The sequence below is a fragment of the Myotis brandtii genome, unplaced genomic scaffold (genome assembly GCF_000412655.1).
Source record: "Myotis brandtii unplaced genomic scaffold, ASM41265v1 scaffold796, whole genome shotgun sequence".
In the NCBI taxonomy this organism is placed as follows: Eukaryota; Metazoa; Chordata; class Mammalia; order Chiroptera; family Vespertilionidae; genus Myotis; species Myotis brandtii.
The window spans coordinates 1,752,854-1,758,562 of NW_005371207.1; the positions used below are offsets into that span (position 1 = coordinate 1,752,854).

Genomic DNA, 5,709 nt, shown 5'->3' on the forward strand with positions numbered 1-5,709 from the left:
GCCTTCAGTATGCAAATTAGCCGCCATCTTGTTGCTTCAGGGTGGGGGTCCCCACTGGGGTGCCAGTCTGGGTGAGGGGCTGAGGGCCGTTTTCAGGCTGGCGGGCGACTGAAGCTCCAAACCTCTCCTTTTTTTCTTTTTTTTTTTATTCTGGCATTTATTTACCTTCTATGGCTGTCACTGGAGCTGAGAGCCGGCTTTCTCTCTGAGGCTCGGCTGCTGAAAGCAGGTTTCTGGCCTTTGTTTTCTGTATTCGAAACAATGTTGCGACTCCAGCTCTGAGATCCCGGCTGACTGACAGGAGGTTTCTGGGGTTTTGTTTATCTTCTATAAATGTTACAATGTTTCCAACTGAAGCTCAGAGGCCGGCAAGGCAGGCGGGGAACGTTGGAGTCCTCTGTCACTGAAGGAAGCAAGCCTCATGTTAGTTTCAAGCTGCCTGGCTGCCGGCCGCCATCTTGGCTGACAGTTAATTTGCATATCTCCCTGATTAGCCAATGGGAAGGGTAGCGTTCGTACGCCAATTACCATGTTTCTCTTTTATTAGTGTAGATATGACATGAAAGGATAACATTTACTTTTTATAGGGTTTTTTGTTCTCTGCTTATTCTGATGAATGTTTATCTGTGATTACTTTGGAAATATAGCGTGTTTGCTTATCAAAGTTGCAAATTACAAAAACCATGAGGGTATTTTAGTCATGGAAGAGGCTACACTCTGTAACAAAGAAATCCTGAACACAAGTGGCTCAAAGAACACAGATGTCTGTGTCTCTTTCATAATATCCCTGGTGGGTAGGCAGACTCTGTCCTAGGTATTCATCAAGGATTGTGCTGGCTGGGCAGCTCTGTCATCCTCAACTTGTGCCCTCCAAGCTGGCTCTCATTGTTCCCGCTTCCAGCCAACATGGAGGGATTAGAAGGGAAGTCTAGGATAAGGAATTGCTTTTTCACCAGTGCTTTGGAAGTTGTAAATGTCCCTCTTGCTCATACATTGGCAAGTACTTGGTCATGGAGACACAATTAATTACAGGGGAGGCTGGGTTCTTAGCAAATCCCTGGAGATAAGGAGAAATGGATTTGGGAGGAACTGCTAGCAGTTGCCTTCAAAGAGCAATAGCCATAACCCATTAGCTGGCTTAGCAGGCTGGAGTTATGGGCTCTGCAATCAACAAATACAACACTGATAAGAGAGAGCATCAGGTCTTTCTCTTCAGTCTCAAAATCAACTATGGAGGCACTGAACAGCGGAATTGTTTGGGCAGTTATGTGTTTGGAAAATCCAGGAAAGCCTATGAAGTGGAATCATGATGCCACTGCCTGTTAAATGTACTTGTGGATGCCATAGGTAGTACTACAGGGTAGCAAACCTGGCTCTGGTGGATCCGGAAAGGGGCAAGATGCAGACCTGCCGCATGAGAAACAGTTGAGAGCATGCAGTGTTTATCCTGGAGGGGAGAGGATGGGGCAGGAGAATAGTCTTCAACTACTGAAAGGACTTCTCTGTGAAAGAGGAGTTAAAAGTGGCGGGGGAGGGGGGAAATAGCCAAGGATAAATTAAGATCGCAGAGAGATGCTATAGGAAGTTATGGGGCTTGGTAAGGAATAACTCTGTGTCTCAAGGCAAAGTAATTTCCTGGGGAAGTGCTGAATTTCAGACACTGAAGATAGGCAAGCAGTGGCTGGGAAAGCGCCAGGCAGGGATGTTGTCTAGGAAATCCACACATTGGGTAGCAGCAGAAATGGCATCCCCGTGAAAGTCCGTTAGCCCCTGAGCATCTCAGGTTCTATACTCTCCTTTACTCTGGGATTCACTTGAAGGCTTAGAGAACTTGAGAAATTAATGAGTCCAGCAGATTTCCCCAGGAATTCCTGTGCAGCCCAGTTCCAGTACAGCAGAACTTATTTTCCTGTTTTTTAAAATAGCAAGGACATAAGTGTCCATCAATGGATGAATGAAGAAAATGTGGTATATATATAAAATATACTAGAGGCCTGGTGCATGAAATTCATGCACTTGGGGCGTGTCCCTCAGCCCAGCCTGCACCCTCTCCAATCTGGGGTCCCTCTCACAATCCTGCTGGCTCCCAACTGCTCGCCTGCCTGCCTGCCTGGATCACCCCCACCACTCCCCTGCCAGCCTGATCGACGCCTAACTGCTCCCCTGCTGGCCCAATCACCCCCAACTGCCCTCCCCAGCCGGCCCAATCGCCCCCAACCACCTTCCCCTGCCGGCCCGATCACCCCCAACTGCCCTCCCTCCTCTGCAGGCGTGGTAGCCCCCAACTGCCCTTCCCTGCAGGCCTGGTTGTCCCCAACTGCCCTCCCCTGCCGGCCCGATTGCCCCCAACTGCCCTTCCTCCTCTACAGGCCTGGTAGCCCCCAACTGCCCTCCCCTGCAGGCCTGGTTGCCCCCAACTGCCCTCCCCTACAGGCCTGGTAGCCCCCAACTGCCCTCCCCTGCAGGCCTGCTTGTGTCCACTTGGGGGTGGCCATCTTTGACCACATGGGGGTGGCCATCTTGTGTGTTGGAGTGATGGTCAATTTGCATATTACCTCTATTATCTAGGATATACACTCATTGGAATATTTATTCAGTCATAAAAATTAAGGAAATCCTGCCATTTGCAACAACATGGATGGACTTTAGAGCATTATGCTAAGTGAAATAAGTTATACAGAGAAAGACAAATTCTGTGTGATTTCACTATATATGACATTTTAAAAACAAACCAAGAAAACAGAGCAAAACCAAGCTTATAGATGCAGAGAACAAATTAGTGGTGGTCAGAGGTGGGCAAAATGGGTTAAAGGGGTCAAAAAGTACAAACTTCCAACTATAAGTAAAAGTAAATATTTCCCAGAGATGTAATGTACAGCACAGTGACTATAGCTAATAATACTCTATTGCATATTTGAAAGATGTTAAGAGAGTAGATCTTAAAAGTTCTCATCATAAGGAAAAAAATTCTAAATATATCTGGGGATGGTTGTTAACAAGATTTATTGTGGTGATCATTTTGAAATATATACAAATAGTGAATCATTATCACACACCTGGAACTAATATGTTTTATGCTGATTATAAATCAATAAAAAGAAAATAACTGGGACATAGTTCACTGCAATGTAGTTATTATTACTAGCAAACTATTTGTAAAATGAAGATATTTTATTTCTTCTACACAGTATAAATGATTGATTTTGCTTTCTTATGAGCAAAGGATATTGTAAAATCTTTGATGTATATACTTCTAGAGAATACTTAATAAATCCTTAAAGAGAAGCAGAATGAAAAAATCTTGACAACTTTAAAATAAGGGTAAGATGATAAGATCTAAATAAAGAAACATTTATAAAGTTTCCAAAATAATTTATATATTTTTATATATTACTAACAATTCTTATAGAACTTTAATGTGGACTATTTAAGCTTCCACAGCTCTTTTTCTCTTTCTGAATGGGCACATCAACCATTCAATAGGATTTGCCTGCAGTTACACTGTGAACCACGAGATGGCAGCATTAGGCAGAACTTGATGAAAGCTGTGAACTTACTAAGAAAGTTATCAAATGAGGCTCAATCAATGAAATAATTTTGTAATGAAATGAATAAGAGAGAAGTATTAGAATTTTTGCTTGAACCATTTGGATACCTTGTGACTATTTTTTAAAAATGTATCTTTATTATTGAAAGTATTACAAATGTCCTCTTTGTTTTCTTTTCCCATTGACCCCCTCCTCCCCACACACACCCCTCCCAAGCCTTCACCACACTATTGTCTGTGTCCATGGGCTATACATATATCTATATATATAAAATCCTAAAATGCAAAGTGTCTCCTTGGGAGTTTGACCTGGAGACCATGAGTTCGATCACTTGCTATAACAGGCCTTCACCCTACTATTGTTTGTGTCCATGGGTTATGCATTTTTGCATATTAGTTCTTTGGTTGATCTCTTTCCTCCCCCCATCCCTCCCCTTCCCTCTGAGGATCCTCAGTCTGTTACATGCTTCCGTGACTCTGGATCTATTTTGTTTATTAGATTCCACATTTAAGTGAGATCATGTGATTCTTGTCTTTCACTGTCTGGCTTATTTCACTTGGCATAATAATCTCCAGGTCTCTCAATGTTATCTCAAAGGTTAAGAGGTCCTTTATTTTTACAGCTTCATAGTATTCCATTGTGTATATATACCACAGTTGTTTTATCCACTCATATACTGACGGACACTTGGGCTGTTTCCAGATCTTAGTTATTGTAAATTGTGCTACTATGAACATAGAGGTGCATATATTCTTACTGATGGGTGTTTCAGGCTTCTTTGGATATATTCCTAGAAGTGGGATCACTGGGTCAAATGGCAGTTCCATATTTAATTTTTTGAGGAAACGTCACACTGTTTTCCATAGTGGTTGTATCAGTCTGCATTCCCAACAGCAGTGTACTAGGGTTCCTATTTCTCCACATCCTTGCCACTATTTGTTGTTTATTGATTTATTGTTGGTAGCCATTCTGGCAAGTATGAGATGGTACTCGTTGTCGTTTTAATTTGCATTTATCTGATGATTAGTGATGTTGAACATTTTTTCATGTCTCTTGGTCATTTGTATGTCCTCTTTGGAGAAGTATCTATTCAGGTCTTCTGCCCAATTTTTAAATGGGTTGTTTGTCTTCCTTTCGTTGAGTTGTATGAGTACTGTATATATTTTGGATAATAACCCATTATCAGATGATGTATCTTTGGTACTATGTTATCCCAATCAGTGGGTTCCCTTTTCATTTTGATGCTGGTTTCCTTTGCTGTGCAGAAGCTTTTTAATTTGATGTAGTACCATTTGTTTATTTTTTCCTTTGTTTTTCTTGCCCCAGGCCAGGAGTAGGGAACCTCTGGTCCTCAGGTTGTATAAGGCCCGCAAAATCATTTGATCTGGCCCTGCCAAGGCAACTGCAGGTGGGACTCAAAATTCAATAAATCTGGGAGCTTTTTTCATAGCATATATAATAAAAAGCTAATATGCTAATTAGACCAGACGGAGGAACAACCTTCTGGAACAACCTTCAGGACAATCTTCTGGACGACCTTCCAGAATGACCAGTGGGCAGGTCTGCAAGGCAGCAAGGGCTGCGAGGGCTGAGTCCCTTGCACGAATTTCGTGCATCGGGCCTCTAGTAAACTTATATTAAGTGAATTATATTAAGCAAATGATGTCATAGATATCCAAATGGCCCTTGGCAGAACAAAGTTTCCCCACCCCTGCCCTAGGCAATCTGATATAATAAAAGAGAACCATACATATTAACCATCCCTCCGCTACGCTCAAGCCACGCCCACAAGCCACGCTCACCATCCAATCAGGAGCAAGTATGCAAATTAACCCAACTAAGATGGCGGCGGTCACGGAGCTGGATTGAGCAGGAGGCTTGGGTTGCCCCTGGTGATGGAGGAAGCCAAGCTTCCTGCCTGCCCTGGCAGGTCCTGGGCTCCGCTTAAGGCTACAAAGTTTCAATTATAGAAGATAAATAAATCCCAGATACCTGCATCCACCCGGCCGTGGCCTCCGCTCAAGGCTACAAAGTTTCAATTATAGAAAAAAAAAAAAAAAAAAAAAAAAAAAAAAAACAGAAAAAAAGGAGAGGCTGGGAGCTTGGGTCACCGGGGGGCATGGCCAGCCTGCAAACAACCATCAGCCCCTCACCCAGGAGG

The 5,709-nt window shown here is 43.1% G+C and overlaps 1 protein-coding gene across 1 annotated transcript in view; it reads left to right on the plus strand.

Moving 5' to 3' along the window:
• UBAC2 (UBA domain containing 2) overlaps positions 1-5,709 on the plus strand; it is a 121,220-nt gene that overhangs the window by 31,760 nt on the left and 83,751 nt on the right.